Source organism: Podarcis filfolensis, assembly GCF_964270895.1.
Source record: "Podarcis filfolensis genome assembly, chromosome: 1".
Classification (NCBI taxonomy): domain Eukaryota; kingdom Metazoa; phylum Chordata; class Lepidosauria; order Squamata; family Lacertidae; genus Podarcis; species Podarcis filfolensis.
Window position 1 is genome coordinate 51,431,857 of NC_139604.1, and position 18,855 is coordinate 51,450,711.

At 43.9% G+C, this 18,855-nt stretch overlaps 1 protein-coding gene across 4 annotated transcripts in view; it reads left to right on the forward strand.

Annotated features, from left to right (window-relative positions):
* The window catches only part of NHEJ1 (non-homologous end joining factor 1), a 108,855-nt gene that overhangs the window by 22,323 nt on the left and 67,677 nt on the right, over positions 1–18,855 (forward strand). The window lies entirely within an intron of this gene.

Here is an 18,855-nt window from a genome sequence, read left to right on the forward strand (position 1 = left end):
TAGGGACATGGGTGGTGCTGTGGGTTAAACCACAGAGCCTAGGGCTTGGCAGTCAGAAGGTCGATGGTTCAAATCCCTGTGACGGGGTGAGCTCCTGTTGCTTGGTTCCTGCTCCTGCCAACCTAGCAGTTCGAAAGCACTCAGTGCAATTAGATAAATAGGTACTGCTCCGGCGGGAAGGTAAATGGCGTTTCCATGTGCTGCTCTGGTTTGCCAGAAGCGGCTTAGTCATGCTGGCCACATGATGCAGAAGCTGTATGCCGACTCCCTTGGCCAATAAAGTGAGATGAGCGCTGCAACCCCAAAGTCATCTGCGACTGGACCTAACAGTCAGGGGTACCTTTACGTTTACATTAGTGGCTATCACCACACCTTGCGTTACAAATATACCTTCTGTGAAGAAGTACTTCCTTTTGTTTGTCCTGAATCTCCTACTATTATGCTTCCTTGGATGATGCCCAAGTTCTAGCATTGTGAGAGAGGGAGAGAAAAATTTGGCCATTCCCAATTCTCCTGGCTTCACAGTAAGGTGACCAGCACATTTCTGAGGATCCGATCTGAGCATTTGACAAACCCTGCCCCCTGTCATTTGAAAACAATGAGGCAATACGAAGCCTATTTTCATATATTTCATATTTGCAATTATGAATATTATTTGGCTGTTTAGGAGATGGGAGAAGAGAAAGTACAAGAGGGCACTTAAAGTTGGGAGAGGCATCAAGCTAAAAGGTTTCTCTCTCCTGTATGGCAGAGGTGGCTAACTTTTTTATTTTAGCTAGAGTTTCACACTTGCCCATGGCTAACTGGACCACATGCCACTAGTGGCTGTGGCCATTCTGAATACACTCACGTACTAACAGGCAGCACACCCACCCACACCCTACCAGCGCAGAACAACTGAGGAATGAAGTTGCTCATCAAATGGTTGATCAGGTAACTAGGGAGGGAGCAATTTGCATCCTCATCAGGGTGCTGGGATTTGTCTTCCCCAGTGCTGTGTCTAAATTGGTCTCCTTTTTGCTACCACTTCTGCCAAAATCTGTGGGATCATGGAGGTCCAGATCAGGCCTCTGAACTGATTATTAGCTCTAGGACATGCCTGCACAGGAAGCTTCCCAGGTTCCCAGCTGATGCAGCTACACACAATGAGCGGTGTTAGAAGCAGCTCCAGAGAAGCAGAGGTCTGAGGTGATAAGAGATTCCTTGCACCAAAATCTTACTTCACTTATGTCCTGTTCACAACCCAGTATCTGACAATATTGACTGTGTGGACAGCCGGGAGATCAGGGCAGGCTGTATATGGGAGCTGTGGTGCTTTTATGGCTCTTTGGTATGTTGCCCTAGGAGGACACAGGGAATGCTTAGCCAATCGCATTGCAGAAGTAGCTTTACAGTCATGAATTGTAAGTTTCATCTTCCAGTGCTATACATAATCACACCTGCTGCCTGGATTGGGTGTTGAATGCATAGTTGTGGTAGTATCTCATCAGTGGTAACAAAGAGGCAGGCTGATGTCCATGTTAGAACTTGGCATTTCCAGGTAGCAGTAAGAGGTTACTGACTCAGACCCTGGAGAGACTTCTTCTGAGGAACATTGGGGAGTACCTCAGGATAAATGAGGACCTAGAGAAACCTACAGTCATCTCAAGACAACCTGATATCCATCCTGGACCTCAGAAGCAAAGGTAGTAGTACACCTGATAGGAAACTCAGAACTGCTGGGTTTTGTCAGGCAACTGTGATTTATTAGGGAGCTATAGCAGGTTAGCTAGTTCCACAAATGATCTATAGTCTAATCGTTTTGGTTTTTCAGCATTGTGACATGAAGTTCGGCATGTTGATGTTATAAATGCCAAGCCTCAGTCAATGTTCTTATCACAATTACTTTCTGATCTGAATTGATATTTTGATATCATTGTTAAATAGTTGCTATAAAATCAGGAAATCAGCTTGCCTTAAAAATCCTTAATGTGCCTATTTTAAAAACAGTGTGGGCTTTATTTGTTTATTTTTCTTAATGTTTTCAAATCTGTGTTTGCTATTGCAATGGCTAGACTTAAGGGATAACCAACTTGCTAGCTACCCAGTGATATTTTGGGGACTTCAAGCCATCCAAGACCAGACCCACATGTTACACCCAACCCCACCTCTCCAGACTTAGTGACATATGTCATTTCTCCATCTGATCTCCTATCTATGGCTTATACTGTAATCCCTGACAGCTAGCCTCCATCACAGGACCATGATGTGGTCTTTTGGGTTGCCCCTGGGATTGGGTGAGATGGGAGATGTGGATATTCAGACCTGACTAAGCCAGAATTTCTGAGGCTCCTCTGTGCTTTCTGGGACAAGGATGGGCCCACTGGGGAGTGAGCTCTTCCAAAACCCAATCCCAGACAGGAGGATATTGGAGAAGCACTAGCCACAGACCCCATCCCTCAGAGGCCCTCCCCTCAGCCCCTTTGGCCAGATGAAATGCCCATTATTCTGCCAGTGTGCATGTGCCCAGACTGTCCCATTCTGTGACTGTACAGCACACATGGCTAAATATATATCCACATGTGGAGAGTTCAGAGGGTCTATGAGATGCTCTGTCTCTATGGCCCCTTTTCATGGCTGGTGCTAATGAGATTCGTGTCTTTCCCAGGCTGATGTTTTGTGGGCCGAGGGGCCTTTTCAACTGGATGGGCTTTGGCATAGTCATGGCAAATATTTACCAAAAAAGGGACATACCATATAAATTTAGAGTCCTGAAAATAGAGATTGAGAGAGAAAGAGAGAGACCAAACCAGAAAATACAGCCTAGTCTGTTCAAGAGCAAAGGAGTAAAAATGGAGAGATAAAAAGAGCAAAACCTCGGCAGTAAAAACAGCATCTTGGTAAATAGACTATTAAAAACCCTGCTGACCTGCTTTATGGCTTTCTTGGCTGCCATTCAGCAGGCACCGGGGGAAGGTAGCAGGAGCCGGCGGGCGGGTGCTTCACTCCCCCCTCCAAGTGGGGCGTTAAATTTAGCCACATAATGACGGCCCTGAGGAAGCAGCCTCTTGTCGGCCACGCAGTAATTACTGCTTCCCTTATGCATTTTATTTTTCTTATTACGTTGCCTCCTCTCCCCAAATGGTGCAAGAATTGCCCAAGGGCAGTGATCTGCTGTGTGCCTCCACCAAGACTGCAGCTTTAGTGAAAGTTTGGGCAGAACCCAAGGGCAGTGCAGGGATCTCCCTGGGGCGGGGCTGGGGGAGCATACATTTTGAGGCAGTGGGTTAGTGTTGTTACTTTGAGGGATGGTTGGTCACAGCACTGGATGAGAGTTCAAAGCACTCCCAGTCTACTTTGGCCTGCAAGCCCATATCCTTGAAACAAGGAATCTGGAATCCATAAGAACTGGCAGCAGCATGGATGGATTTAAATCACTACCCAAAAACCTGAGTTAAATCAGTTATTTAAATCAAGTTTCTTCATTTTGTATTTCACGTGTTTCCTGAATAAATGAGCACACTCTTTGGTTGCTGCTATAATTAAAACACATTTGCTTGCATTAAATAGAGCCTTTATACTGTACTACTAGGGGCATATTTCAAAATCTTTGATCGTGCAGCTGACACACCTTTTGTGCTACCCTCAGAGACAAGCAGCTAGTTGTGAACTTAATAGGTTTCTTAGTCCCATACACACATACCTGGGAGTAAGCCTCACTGAACATAGTAGAACTGACTCGTGGATAAACACTTTGGGGAGTGGGGCATAAAGGCAGGATATAACTGTTTCAATAAATAAAATAAGCACACATAGGACTAGACTGAAAGGGGTGAATCCAAAGATACATGCGGAAGGTGCCTTCCAATTAGAACAATTTCTCACTAGAGCACCATTAGTAGCCTTCCAGGTGTTGTTGAACTCCACCTGCAGCATGGCCAGTGGGTAGGGGTAATTGCAGTTGTAATCCAACAACATCTGGAAGGCCCCTGTTTCCCTATCCCAGCACTAGAGCTGTGGCAGGATACAAGGGGAAGATTCTGATATGTTATTTCTATATGTGCATAGACTTGGTGAACCACAAAAACGGCTATCAAATTTGCTGCAGCACTCTGTGAACACTTGTACACACTTTTTACAGCAGCATTTGCTGAGCAGTGTTTAATGGCTTAACCCTGCCTTCCTTTCTCTCAGTTCCTTGTATCCAACGCATCATGTCCAGAACTTCTGAAAAGTTAATGGGGCAGATCTGTGTTTCTCCATGCAAGTAAATACCTATCCCATTTGTTTTGATAGTTATAATCATTCATAATTTGAGAAATGAATACTCTGCAAAACTCAGAGAGCATAAAATAAAAGTAAAGAATCCTATAAAAGGGTTAGCAGATGATCCTGATGGGAATCCGAATTGTGTCTCCTGGATCTTGCCACCTGTGCTTACACGCCACTTCTTGGACCCAGTATGAACCTTGCAAAATGCATTTAATATTTTATCTATTATTTGACCTTTGAGGTCAAACATTACAAATATTTTTGCCATTTATCTTAGTGTCTTTGAAAGAGGAGCATGGGTTCAGTTTAAGAGATTTGACGCATAGGGACAGATTCACTAATGGTTTCTGTTAGCAAAAGCCCATGCAAAGACTTTCACTAGTGCAATGTGGCTTTCACCCCTCTGTGGCCTGCTCAAAGTGGCTCTGGGGTGGTTGGAAGAACCCCAGAGCAGTGAACTGGTGGAGGAGAGAGGAGATCATTCCATCAGGCAAGTGGAAATGCTTGTGCTCACAGAGTAATCTCCTTAGCGTTACATTGAATTCTGCTCAGATACTTCAACATACTTTTAAAAATAGAACTCAGATTTAATTTTAAACCAGGTTATGCCTTCTCTCTTAAAAATATATATAGTTGAAACATAAAAGTACTAGAAACCCTATCTTATTTTTTATCTATCTGAAATATATATATCATGACTTGTATTCCAATTTTTGCTCTACTCAGAGCAGATCCATTGCAATTAATTTCAGTTTGGTAGCTGGGAAATCAGCTGAAACTAAAGTAAGCACTTGGGATGCTATCTTTACTACACAACTTCCTTAATTTTGCAGGCTGGTCATACAGCTGTTCTGTGGCCACTGCTCCACCATGAATGCAAGTGAGCTTAAATGTATGGCTTTCAGGTGAAGACCCCTACCATTCTAAGAGAATGAGGCAAGTGATATATCAGCAGACACCTTTAGTTCTGTTTTTTCTGCTGGTTGATAATCCATCTCTGTGAAAGCTAGTTCACAGAGTTAATTAATTCAATTGGAGAATAAACCCATGGTCCTACTAGCACTGGCACAACGTGGTTGAGAGCTAATGAATTTTCTGCAGAGGTGCTAGGAAAGCATTTCTGCTTCAATTTTAACCAAGAGATAACTTGGTCAAATGCAAAAGACCACAGCAGGGCAGCACCACTGCCACTCACCAGTTGTGTTCTAACAATGTTCCCATGTTTGTCTTGCATGATAGGAACTTTTCAATGCATGCCGAAAGCCCTAGGTTTAATCCCTGACATCTCCATAAAGGGCAGGGAAAAAACTAAAATCTTGGACAGCTACTGCTAATCAGTGTAGACAATAATGAGTTAAATAATGATAAGGGCCCTTCCAGATGTCCTTTTAATTGTATGGTCACGTTTATTTGTGTTCATGATGGTATCGGGTTGATACATGATGCTGTTCTCAGTAATGTTTGCACCTGCAATAGTTCTGGGGTGGACATACTGCCAGCCTGGAGAGACCCTAAGGCAGCTTCCTGAGTTCACAAAGACATCACAGTTCCCACTACAGTGCATCTGTGACCCAAGCTGGATATGGAAGCCATTTCTGAGTTAAGCAGTTCTGTCTTTGCATGCATGCATGCAAATACAGTGGAACCTCGTGTTACGTACTGTCCTCTTTGGGAACGATGGGTTACAAGCTCCACTAACCAGGAAGTAGATGCCCCTTGTTGCAAACTTTGTCCCGGGATGCGAGCGGAAGTCGCACGCCAGCAGCACAGCAGCAGCGGGAGGTGCCATTAGCAAAAGCGCGCCTCCTGTTATGAGCGGTTTCGGGTTACAAACAGACCTCCGGAACAGATTAAGTTCGTAACTGGAAGTACCACTGTATTCTGTTAATGCACCCTAAAAAATGGCATTTACCTCTTTTTCTTCGTTTTCTTAAATATGCGCTGTGATCCCGTGTATTATCTTTATTAAATGGTCTTTTACTCAGACTTATGTTTTGGACCCATGTTCTGATTTATCATGTCTCTGCGGAGCTTTTAATCTGGTCTCGTGTAGTATTTGCAAAGCTTCACGAGTGGGAACCCTTGCTAGCCGGTGATTTTTGTCTTTCTTTCTGTCCAGCAGGATGCCAGACCAAACTTGTTTCAGCAGCACTCTCTTGCGACTTCTGAATTCAGAAAGAAAAATAGCTTTTATGCTTTCCACCTTCCCCATGGCCAGTCTCTATGAGCCTCCTTGGGGAAAAAAAGACAAGGAGGGGGGAAGGGGTTCAGAGGGGAATGACTTGTGCTTGCACTGGTGCAATTGGGGGACACTTTTAGGCTGGGCAATGACATTCCAGGAAAGGTCTCATTCTTGGGCTTGTTTTCCCAAAACAAAGGAAGCAGCCTTGCATTGCTGGAAGTCGCGTGCTTTGGTTGTGCTGCCTTGTTATCATCCGATAACCTGGCGACCCTGGCGCTGCCCTGCTCCTCACCCGGCAGCCTCAGGCTAGGGGATGTGAACAGCTTCCGCACACTTGCCCTTGTGCACAGATTCACCTTCCTTTCAGTGCATAGCATAGCATGGTGTGTGCGTTACGCATGCAGGGATAGCATTAAGGAGAGGTGTCTCTGAACCTTCTCTATCTTCGCTTTCCTCAGCCCTGTGGTGATGTAATTCTGTGGACAGGCTACCATGGAAGGGTAGATTTCCCATCATGCATCAAACATCATCAAATGGCTATTTTACACTTGCAATTTCTGAAAGGATTTTTATAAAATTGTGGGTAGCTATACTAAGAATGATGTTCTAATGTCACACTTGGAATGTCCCAAAGACGTCTGAAAGTCAGTCATAATGGCACAATTCATTTATTTATTAGAAATATTTTATACCGCTTTTTATAAAATCTCAAAGCAGTGTACAGAGTTAACATTCAAAACACAACAATAAAATCATATATACAAGGCAGTTAAATATGATGTCTCTTGCCCTGTTAAATCATCCATTGATAGGTTGCTAATGATGCAGTCTCCATTGACTGGAGAAAGCATATTTGGGCTGTGGGCTGTGGGCTGTTGATCTGACTCAGCCACAGATCTTGTTGAATGAGGGATATGAGGAGGAGATTGTTAGCTTTATAGCTCGAATGTAGTATGTGAAAGCTGTGTGGGTTTTTTTATATAAAAAATGTACAAAGAATAGCTGCAGTACGCACCCTGCATAAATTATACAAATTAATAAAATGTACATATATTTATTATACATAATTTATTCTGCATCTCCAAAGCTTTTTTCCTCATCCTGTAGTTAGAACACTGAAGTTTTACCCCTGCTCAGCTTCCCACTTTTCAGCAGGGAATATCTAAAAATACAAGCTGTGGCTTGTGGACTTTAGAGCAGATATTGCTCACACTTTCAAGCCAATATTCACAAGCCTTGAGTTATGGGAACTTTGCCTTATTAAAGATAAAAACTGTGGTACTAAGGGCCCTTCTGGAGCACCTTCACAGATTTCACACAGTCCTGCCTCCAGTAGGAATGTGTGCTTTTACATAGGCTATGAAAAAAAGAGAATACAGTGTGTAGTAAGTAAAAGAAATAGATTTTAAAAAAACTCAGTTCAAGATGGACAGGACCCTTCAGATTTGCTCTGCAAAGATTTTGATGAGTTTCTGTATTCAGAACTTGCTGAAATTTCCTGCTGGATTCTAGAACTTCTTGCTCTTTCTGGGCTCTACTGCCAACCCTTGCTGCACATGAACAGAGGCCTCAACATTAAAATTCCAATGCTTTTTTGATGGCGGAAGTCCTGCCTGGGTGGATGCCCAAATTTAGCACTGTATTCTCAGATAAGCTTAATTTTGGTGACATTATTAGTACCCCCATTTCCCAGGCTGGGGAGCAAGACCAATTTTTTCCTCTTCCTCTGTATTCATAGGGTGAAATCTGCAGTTCTTTGTTCTTATAATCTCAGCTTTTAATATTTAAAAAATATTTCTAAACCTCTGTCTTTACACAGAAAAGTCCTTCCAAATGTGCAAAGTTTTTACTCTTTCTGTTGGGAAAAGAAAATTTAAATTACCATATTGGCCCGAATATAAACATACTGGGGGGGGGGGAAGCTGTGCTGTGTTGCTGGTGGCCTTTCCCCTTCCGTGCTCTCTCTCTTCCTGGTCTTAGGGAAGAGGACAGGGGACTACTCGCAAGGCGGGCGCCGCTTTGCCGTGCTCCTGGCACTGTTTGCCCCATGCTCCTGGCTGCATACTGTAAGGTTGCGAATATAACCCGCACTTTTCACGGTCGGAATTTGGGGGGAAAGTGAGGCTTCTATTCAGGCCAATATGGTATTTGAGGATTTTATGCACACCTTGCACAATATGATTTCTGTACAGAATAGATGTTTCCAGAGCCTGAGACTTTTCAGCTCAGGCCCGTGGGTTTGAACCTCAAGTTGGGCAAAAAGATTCCTGCATTGCAGGGGGTTGGACTAGGTGACCCTTGTGGGCCTTTCCAACTCTACCTTTTTATGAATCTTTGAAGCTACCTTATACCAAGCCAGACGGTTAGTCTGTCTAATCTTGCCCTCTTTCTTTTGGCTGGCCATGGCTCTCCAGGGTCTCTGAGAGAGGAGGGTCTTCTTGATGACCTCCCACCTGGGGATCAAGGCAAACGAGAGCCACAGCATGTGTGTGCAACCCTGCCAGTCTAGTCTGTTGCTTTTTAGCTATAGTTGGACCAAGCTCACTCATGCCTTGTGCCTGCCACTAAGATTTGTGTGAGGAACTTGCCTATTTTCGGATCTCCTACAAATAGTTATCTACAACATAATGGCCTAGGGAATTTGATGCACACTCTGGATCCTTACCATGGATTTTGGTGTTCTGATCAAATTATTTTTAAGACTTAAAAAAAAAAAATCCTCCAAGAACTGTTAGAAAAGAATAGCACAGAAAGGAGGATTACCCCAACCCTATGGCACGCCCAGGAAAAGGAAAAGACGGCCAATATGTCCTCTTTACCACAATCTGCACGTGTGCCAGTGTAAAGGAAGCTTGCGTCTGTCTATTTATTTGCTCATCATCACTTCTTACTCATTGTGGGTGTTTTTCTTTCCCTTCTCTTGGGTCTCCCCTCCCCACCCCCACACTGCTCTAGATCTGTAATTTGTTTTATGACTTTCCCCTCCCCCTCAAAATCTCTAGTTTTAGGAACTGAAAACAAAAAGTATTTTTAGCTACTCGCTGTTGAAATATCATGCTTGGTGCGTTGTTGCTATTAGTTTAAGCCTCCATCCCACACATGCACATAAAGGAGAGTGGGGATGCGTGCTGGAGTGGTAAATGAGCACAAGGCATCTCCAATCTGGCCTTTATTGAGGTCTGGCCTGGTGTGGCACAAGAGGGATGTGCCCTGGAATGAGCCAGCCACCAGCGTGGGCCGTCCTTGTAATAAAGCAATTCTATATTTATTCCATCTGTTTATCCTTTGCCCTGTAATAGTGCAGGGAGCCTTTCAAACGGCCTTTCCCCATTTTGGGCTGGAGGGGGATTGGAAGGCAGCAAGGAATTTGTGGATATTCCAAGGACCATGTGTGCTTGCTCTCTTTTAAACATGTGCAGCTGAGAGACAGAGCCCATCTCTGAATTTGGAGGAAAAGAATGGGAGGTCCTTCTGCCTTAAACCTGCCTTTGGGAGGGATCCAGAGCAAAAGGCCCTGTGCAAAACTTTTTTTTTACTTTCTTGTACCCTACAACCCTATAAAGGTTTTTGTTTGTTTGTTTGTTTTTACCCTTCTATACAGGTTTTTCTCTAAAACCTTTTCCTTTCAGGGAATATTCTACGCTTCCATGAATCACAGATTTAAACAGGCATTTCAGTGTTTATCCTAATGTGCATTATGTGACTGGAAGATTCCAGCTAAGCCCCCAGGATCTCTGTGGTATAGTGGTTAGAGTGCCAAACCAGGAATGGAGAGGCCTAGGTTCAAATCCTGACTCACCCATAAAATTTGCTGGGTGATCTTAGGCTAGTCACTATCTTTCAGCCTGAGCTATCTCACAGGGAGTTAGTGGTGATAACGTGTTTATGTGTGGGAAGAGGCAGTGTATGCTGCCCAGAGCTCCTTCTTCCAAGGGCTGGTTATAAATGTAATAAATAATAAATTTCACAGGTAGCATGACATCCACACAAAGCCTGCACATAGACTATATAGCCAGTTCATGTGTTAGACTGGGGAAATAGCAAGAGATAGCTAAGGTTATAGGGAATGGATGTAAACAAACCTGTGCATTATTGCATTTGCTGGTTTTGGAAGCTGTTTTCTATGCTTCTGACTGCATCAAAGTACCAAATGGAGGGACTAGGAGGCTTGTGTATGAGCATGCTCTTAGAGCCAATTCAAACTGCATAGGCATAGATAGCAGTGCCATAGTGTGAGAATGGAAGGTGTTCATCTCCAAACTTGCAGCACCTATGTGCTTGGAAGACACATCAGTCACAGATCTGCAGTGCACATTCATGAGTGTTTTGTGATGCACACCTTCCCTTCATGCTGGGGCAAAACTTGCCTGCTATGTAAACCGTGACTGAGTTGTATAAAGTAGTTATGTTCTAGCCCTAGAAGCCCTAGAATTTCCTACATTGATAGCTATAAATGATGCCTTAAAATGGGATCTGAAACAACATTTGGTTTATAGGATGGAAAATACTTATGTTGGTTTACCTTAGAGAATGAATAGAGCAAACAAGCAGGAAAGGAATAGCCTGAAGGCTGTTTTATCTGATTCCTTCTCTTTAATAGAAAGCATTTAAGAAATAACATGCAACCGACAAATAGATAACATCATGTCATGTTTTCGATTCATGATGTACTGTGTATATGCTGTAGCTTCCCAGTGAATATACACTGCAGTCATTAAGATGTACTTGTGTGGTGAATTAGCACATCTGATTCTTGATTTCAGTTAGTGCATCTTGATTTCAGTAAAGCTTTTGACAAAGTTGCCTATGATATTCTTGTGGGGAAGCTGATAAAAGACAGGGTGGACAAGATCATTGTTGGGGGGATTTGTAGCTGGTTGACTGATCAAACCCAGAGTTCTCACTAATAGTTCCTCATTATACTGGAAAAAAGTGACAAGTGAGGTGCTACAGGGTTCTATCCTGAGCCCATTGTTGTTCAGCGTCTTTTTAAATGGCTTGGATGAAGGAATTGAGGGGATGCTTATCAAATTTGCAGATGACACCAAACTGGAAGGGGATGCTAATGCTACAAAATCAGGACTCAAGATTACCCTAACAGATTGGAGAACTGGGCCGAAACTAACAAAGTGAATTTCAGTAGGGACAAATGTCAGGTTCTACACTTAAGCAGACAGAACCAGCTGCCCAAATGTAATATGGGGGACACCTGGCTTGCCAGTAGTATATGTGAAAAGGCTCTAGGGGTCTTAGAGGACCACAAGCTTAACATGAGTCAACAGTCAGGTAGGTAGCCATGTTGGTCTGATACAGTTGAAATAAATAAATAAAGTCATTGAATGTCTGGTGGAAGGTGTCCAGGGTCTGCTGACCATGTGTCCAGATAATAAAAATATTGTCAGTGTATTGCAGGTACAAGAGAGGTTTGAGTGAGTAGGAGTTTAGGAAGCGTTGTTCCAAATCTGCCATGAAGATGTTGGCATACTGTGGGGCCATGTGGGTGCCCATTGCTGTGCCACTGATCTGGAGGAACAGGTCACCTCCAAATTTGAAGTGGTTGCAGGTGAGGACAAAATAGCAGAGTTTGGTAGCAAAGTCCACTGTGATTTTATCTGAAATGGTGTTCCTTATAGCTTGTAATCCATCGTTGTGTGGGATGTTGGTGTACAGGGATTCCACATCCATAGTGGCTAGTATAGTATTGTTAGGTAGATTGTTCAAAGATTGTATTTTCCTCAGAAAGTCTGTGGTGTCACGTATGTAGCTAGGAGTACTGATGGCATACGGTTTCAGAACAGAGTCCAGAAACACACACTATGATAGTGCCGATATCTGAGATGATGGGGCATCCTGGATTTCCTGGTTTGTGTATTTTGGGTAGAAGATAGAAGTTTCTGGTCGAGGTTCTGCTGGTGTGTTTGAGAGGATCTGTTCTTGGATGTGTGGGGGTAGCTCCTTAACAATCTTGTTCAGTTCTTTTTTGTATTCCTGTGTGGGGTCTGAGTCCAGTTGTTTTTTTTTGTTTTTTGCTTTTTGTGTGTGCAAAAGATGGTATGGGAGAGTTGTCTGTGAGCCTCCTGGATGCAATCAGTTTTGTTCATGATGGCAACAGCTTCACCCTTGTCTGCCTCTTTAATTATAATGTCCAGGTTGTTCCTGAGATTGTCTATGGCCCTCCTTTCAGCATGGTTTAGATTTTGTTGTAAGCGATGGCGTTTTCTGGTCACATCAGTTTGGATTCTGCAGCGGAAGCAACCGTGTGATACAGCAGCAAAAAAAGGCTAATGCTATTCTAGGCTGCATCAAGAGAAGTAAAGTGTTCCGATCAAGAGAAGTAATAGTCCCACTCTATTCTGCCTTGGTCAGACCCCACTTGGAGTACTGTGCTCATTTCTGGGCACCATGATATGGGAAGGATATTGACAAGCTGGAACGTGTGTAGTGGAGGTTGACCAAGATTATCAAGGGTCTGGAAACCAAGCTTTATGGGGAACAGTTGAGGAATAAGAGGAGGCTGAGAGGAGATAATACAGCCATCTTCAGATATCTAAAGGGCTGTCATATGGAAGATGGAGCAAGTTTGTTTTCTCCTGCTCTGGAGGGTAGGACCTGAACCAGTGGCTTTAAGTTACAAGAAAGGAGATTCCAAGTAAACATCAGGAAGAACTTTCTGCCAGGAAAGCTGTTCAACAGTGGAATGGACTCCCTCAGATGGTGGTGGACTCTCCTTCATTGGAGGTTTTTAAGCAGAGGTTAGATGGCCACCTATCATGGATGCTTTAGTTGAGATTCCAGCATTGCTTGGGGTTGGACTAGATCACCCTCAGAGGTACCTTCCAACTCTACATTTCTATTATTCTATGTGGTGATCTGCACAGGGGTTGTGCTTTGTTTTCTATGCAGAAGCACTTTCCACAGGGAGTCAACTTGTTACTTTGCAAGCCATGCACTTATTTTGCAAGCCATGAGGGCTCCACTGCATTTTGAAGGGTGATAATCTGTGTTTGGATCACAAATATGTTCTGATGCTGACCTGCAGGTACCTTGTAGTTTCCAGCCTCATTGTTGACATCAATGTAACTAATATATCTATCACTTATTATATTGCTCAAAGTTCTATTGCCCACAATATCCTTATTGTATGAAGCACCCCCCTTTTTAGTATTTCTCACGTTTCCTTATTTTTTGTCTCCCACCCCCATTTCTACCACTATCTTTAAATCCTGACTCTCTTGATTATGCTTCATTCCTGACTTGCAGCTCCATATACCCTATTATTCCTTCTAAAAACATTGAACATTAACTAGCTTCATTAACCCGTGCTGGGCTACCCTTCCCCCTGTAAGTGTCTGAAGGCTGGAACACTGCTGGCCTGTTTGCCCGGGTGCCTGTAGGTCGAGTGCAATCTCTCAGTGAAAGCAACAATGTGAAAAGGCCAAATAATTCCTGGAGATACTGACGCCGAGGAGGAGTGTGACTCTGAGCAGCCCATTCACGCCTGGAATTCTATAAATACATTTACTGTGTGGCACTAGGAAAACTTCAAGCCTTTTTATTAGTGCTGCATATAGTGTAGTAATTGTGTGTGGCTTAAGTGTGATTCCTGAGCCTTGTCTGGGGTTCATGTTCCTGGGTGTGACCCTGTGCCCTGATGATTGACAGAGGAAATCTACAGGGGGAAGGCGATAGTAGAGTGTTGGAAATGGGAGCTTCAGGGCATTTGGGGAAAGTATGTGTCCACAGTACCAATCTTCTATAGTACTCTTGCAAGAGCAACCTTAGGGGTGAGAAGGTGAAAAATGGCTTTGTCATGTATAATGAGATAAGAAGCAATTGCAACTCATTACCAAACTTAAAACCATGGAGAGACCTGGTCTGAACAAAGACATTGGATTCTTATCTCATTATACATGACAAAGCCATTTTTCACCTTCTCACCCCTTGCTTTTTCCTGTAAGACCTATTGCAGTCGTTAAGAGTCGTCAACAGGCTCATCTCAGCTATCTGCCAACCACCCATTCCCACCACCCTTCTGAGTAATACCCCTCCCCACCTTCTCACTATATAGAAGGATCTGGCAACTTCTGTTTCAGTGTATCTGAAGAAGTGTGCATGCACACGAAAGCTCATACCAAGAACTAACTTAGTTGGTCTTTAAGGTGCTACTGGAAGGAAAAAATTTTTTTGTTTTGACTATGGCAGACCAACACGGCTACCTATCTGTATCTAAATATCCTGTATATCCTTGCATTTGTCCCGCACTGTTCTTTTTTCTGCATCAGCATCTGGTTGACTGGGACTACCCTGATCTCATGCTTTTATATGCAAAGAACAAAAAAGTTAACCACCAGGCTGATAGTGACTCAGATTCTGCTGGTTCTGGTCCTGTAGCAGAAATCAGGATGATTTAGGCCTTGACTGCAAAATAAATGTACATGTGCAAGAGGTTCCTCCAACCTTTCAAATGCTTTAAATGTTAGAATTGTAGAGTTGGAAGGGATCCTGAGGGTCATCTAGTCCAACCCCCAGTAATGCAGGCATCTTAACACACAATCCTCCATCCAATTTGAAACCGTACTGGACTCTGCTTAGCTTTGCAAATGTGCTAGCAGTTTTATGTTGTTTGGCTTGAAGACTGTGTTGCTGAATATGAGATTTAGAGTAAAAAATATTCTTGGATACTTTTTAGGCATTCTTGATTTAATGGAAGCATGGGGAACCTGTAGCCCTCCAGATGTTGTTTGTCTCTTATCAGCTTCAGCCAGTATGGCCAATAGTCAGGGATTGTGGGGGTTGTAGCCCAGCAACATTAGGAGGGCATTCCTCATCCTTGGTCCAGCTGTTTAACTCTTAACCCCTTAACTCTTCAGCAGATGTAGCAGATGAGCTGTGCTTTCTGCCCCCCAAGTAAGCTACACTATTGCTCCCACCATTGAGTATGAGCAATACTATTTGCTCTATCCCTTATCGGTCCCACTGGGGCTGTTCTCACCTGCAAGACAGCTGTGCAGCTGGCATAGTCTGGCATGACTTCCAGACACATCTTTAGGTCTGATGCAAATAATCCCATCTGTGCAATAGACACTGATCATTTTGGTGCCACCTCATAGAGAGGTAATCAGTGTAGTGGCCTTGTTCAGGCTTTGGGTCAGTTCTTTATGGTGCTGTGGGGGGGGTAGGAAGGGAAAGTGGGGAGGAGGGATTGTTGGGACTTCCCTGTTAACCCTGGCCGTGTTATGGAGCTTTCTCAGTTTCCCTGGAGTGGATATTGATATGCTCTCTCGCCAAGAGTAATATTAGGACTTCTTACTAGTCTTGTTGATGTTTCTGCTGCCTACAGCATCTCATCCATATTCATGAGTCCACAGAGTCTCATCCATATTCATAAGCCTTCATATATCTATGAGTGCGTACACAAGTGTGTGTCGGTGTGTGCGCTCACCCTTCTCACCTGTGAGGCACATACCAGCCCACAAAGTGACTCTGTCAGAGTGGGACCAAGGCAGGAGCAGGAATTGTTACACAGGAGTGAGTGAAAATGCAGATCCCTTCGCTGCCCTGTGAGAGTAGATTTTGTGAAAAGCTTTCCTCCTTAGTAGCAACCTCAGCTCTTACTTCAAGGATAAGCCTTGAAGATGAATGGGATCGAACGTCTGCATTCTGTCTCTTAACCCCCCCATTCCTCACCTTTCATTCACAGCCCCAAATAGTTTCTCCTGCAGCTTTCCTTCCTAGAAATCTCCTCCATCACCCCTTGCCAGTATGCAGAAGTCAACAGACTACTACTTGAACTCAACACTCAGTGGAGTGGCATTATCTGGGTATTAGTAAGGACAGTATGGAGGACACAAAACATTAAGATACAGAAATATGTTGAGAGGCAATTGTTTTAGAGACCGACATGGAAGCAGGAGGGTGACCTATTGAAGGCAAGAATTCCTCCATCTCTCTTGGTAGCCATAGATGAGAAGGAATTGCATACAGGCAAGTGAGTGCCTGCACCCAGCATAGAAATATAGTGGGCTGCTGCAGGAGGGATGGAGCTCCTAGTCTCCCTGCCTCTCTGCTCACTGTAGGCTAATAACATGTTTTGCAGGCTAGTAGCATTGCGAGGCTGGGTCCTCTGTAACTTTGTTAGCAGTTTTTTGTTTTTTATTTTATTACATTTATATACCAGCTTTATCTTCCAAGAATCTCAAGGTGGTGTACATGGTTCTTCTCCCCATTTCATCATCACAACAACCCTGGGAGGTAGGTTAGGCTAAGAGATGGTGACAGGCCCAAGGTCACCCAGTGAGCTTCATGGCTGAGTTGGGATTCAAACCCTGCTCTCCCAGGTCCTAGTCCAACATTCTAACCATTGCACCACACTGGTTGTTGGTTTTTTGCTGTTAGTCACACTGAAAGAGGAACAGATCTTTTTCTAATGCTGAATCTGTGAACAGCAGGTGTTTAGGAAGAAAATGACCCCTAGCTCTGAAATAGCAATTTGGAAATAGTTCTGGCTGCTTCTCCATGGCCCCTACTATTACCACAAAACTTAATCTTCCATGACTAGGTTTTCTGGTGGGACAGAAGCCTTCCTGTTGAGTTCTGAGGTTTAAGGCTTGTTCTGAGCTGTCTCTTCAGATCTTACTGAATCATCTTGAAAGTTTGACTGTGAGAATCCTTTTTACTGCTGAGAATTAGCTGTAATAGGAGAGGCCTCTTTGCTCAGGGGTGAATGTGATCCCCCTACAAAGAATTGATCTAGACAGAATCCCTTGGCCTCTCCCAAAGAGTAGAGCTACTTGTAGCAATGATGTACTCTCCCTCCAGGACTGGGGATTCCCACAGGAGGTTGCTGAGAGGACATGACTCTATTGGGAGATAGGATGGTGGGTAAAATGAAGTTCTTTTGTGAGTTTCTATGAAATAGGGAACTCAAGTGTCAACTCTCTGACAATCTTTGGACAGCATGGATCTTGGCTTCCCTGTAATAAGAGAGACAAGGATCCAGCTAGATTTGATCAGGGGAGCTGATTTCTCAATACCAATATGAACTGTTAGTTTTGTCCAAGAAGTAGGCTGATACTGTCATTTCCTCTGGAGCCAAGAGAGAAACTAAAGCTGGGCAATAATGCTGCTCTGTCCATTAGCTCTATGTAGATGAGAGTGAGTGCACAGAGTAATGTATGTTGTTGCCTTGTGCTTTAATGGTGTTGTGGAAGAGTATTCTGCAAACAAAAAGCCCATGGCAGGTAGATGTCTGTCCCACTGACTCTAAGAACTGCCAATCAATATGAGTGGAGTTCATACAGTCACTCACGTTACACTGATTGCAAAAGTTTAGGCTTGCAGCGTTTCCTGGATAATACACAAACACACCTGGCTTGACCATAGTTAGGGAAGAGTTAATCTTTTTGTTAAATCAGCTACCCCAGTTTCCTTTGGCTCACCCCAAACTTCATAACTGCCATAGTGATTAACCACAACCACCTCTGTCCCTCACTCTTTTGCTGTCCTGCTGGGAGAAATTTGCAGTCCATCTAGCCCAGACCCCAAGTCGCTTGTAAACATTTCTGGTATCTGCTGTTGTAAAGAGAGTTAAGTTGGCTTGCTCCTATTTTACAGCTACATACTACTCCCATCCTTACACTTTGATATTTTGTTTTGGTCCTGAGGCTATAGGCTTTGTCTTTTTCTCCTTACAACTGGGCAACTTTAACAACTGCAGCTTTATATTCTCCTTGGGCAAGCGACACCATATTGCATCTGTGGGTTTTCCCTGATAACCATGCTTCTCAGAACTTTTATAGCAGGAATGGGGGAACCTCAGTCTTCTTTATCTGGTTCTTGAGACCCTTCAGGCCACACACCCTCCAAAGCACCACCCCTAACCAGCCCTGCTTTGTAGTCTCCCTTAATTTTTTTGCCTGGCTGGAACGTGTCCTTGAACTCTGATCATGCTCCTTGCTTGCCTGGGTAGAGGATAGAGAGCGAGCCGTGTGTGTGTGTGTGTGTAAATCAGCTATGCAAAGTTAAAATTAATATTTCATACTCTGCCTACTTTTGTCTGTGGCCCTGCCCACCACTGGCATATGGCCCCTAGAAGGTTGCCTAGAAGAGAATGTGGCCCCTGGGCTGAAAAATGTTCCCCACCTCTGTTTTATTGTTTGCCTTAGTAATGCTGGGGCAAGAGGTGAGTGCAAAATGATTAAAGGAATCCTCTTGGAGCAAAGTGGTGACAAGGTAGGTAGAGGATATCACCTTCAATTCCCCTTTGCCTGTCTGCTTCTATACTTCAGCCATATCCAACCCACAGACTTCTCCCATCAACCTACTGAATATATGCCTACCCCCCCCCCCGGCCTCCTCCCAATCCCTGGGAGCGCCTGGCTGTCTGAGCTGCTCCTTTTAGCTACTGGACGCAGTGACTTTGC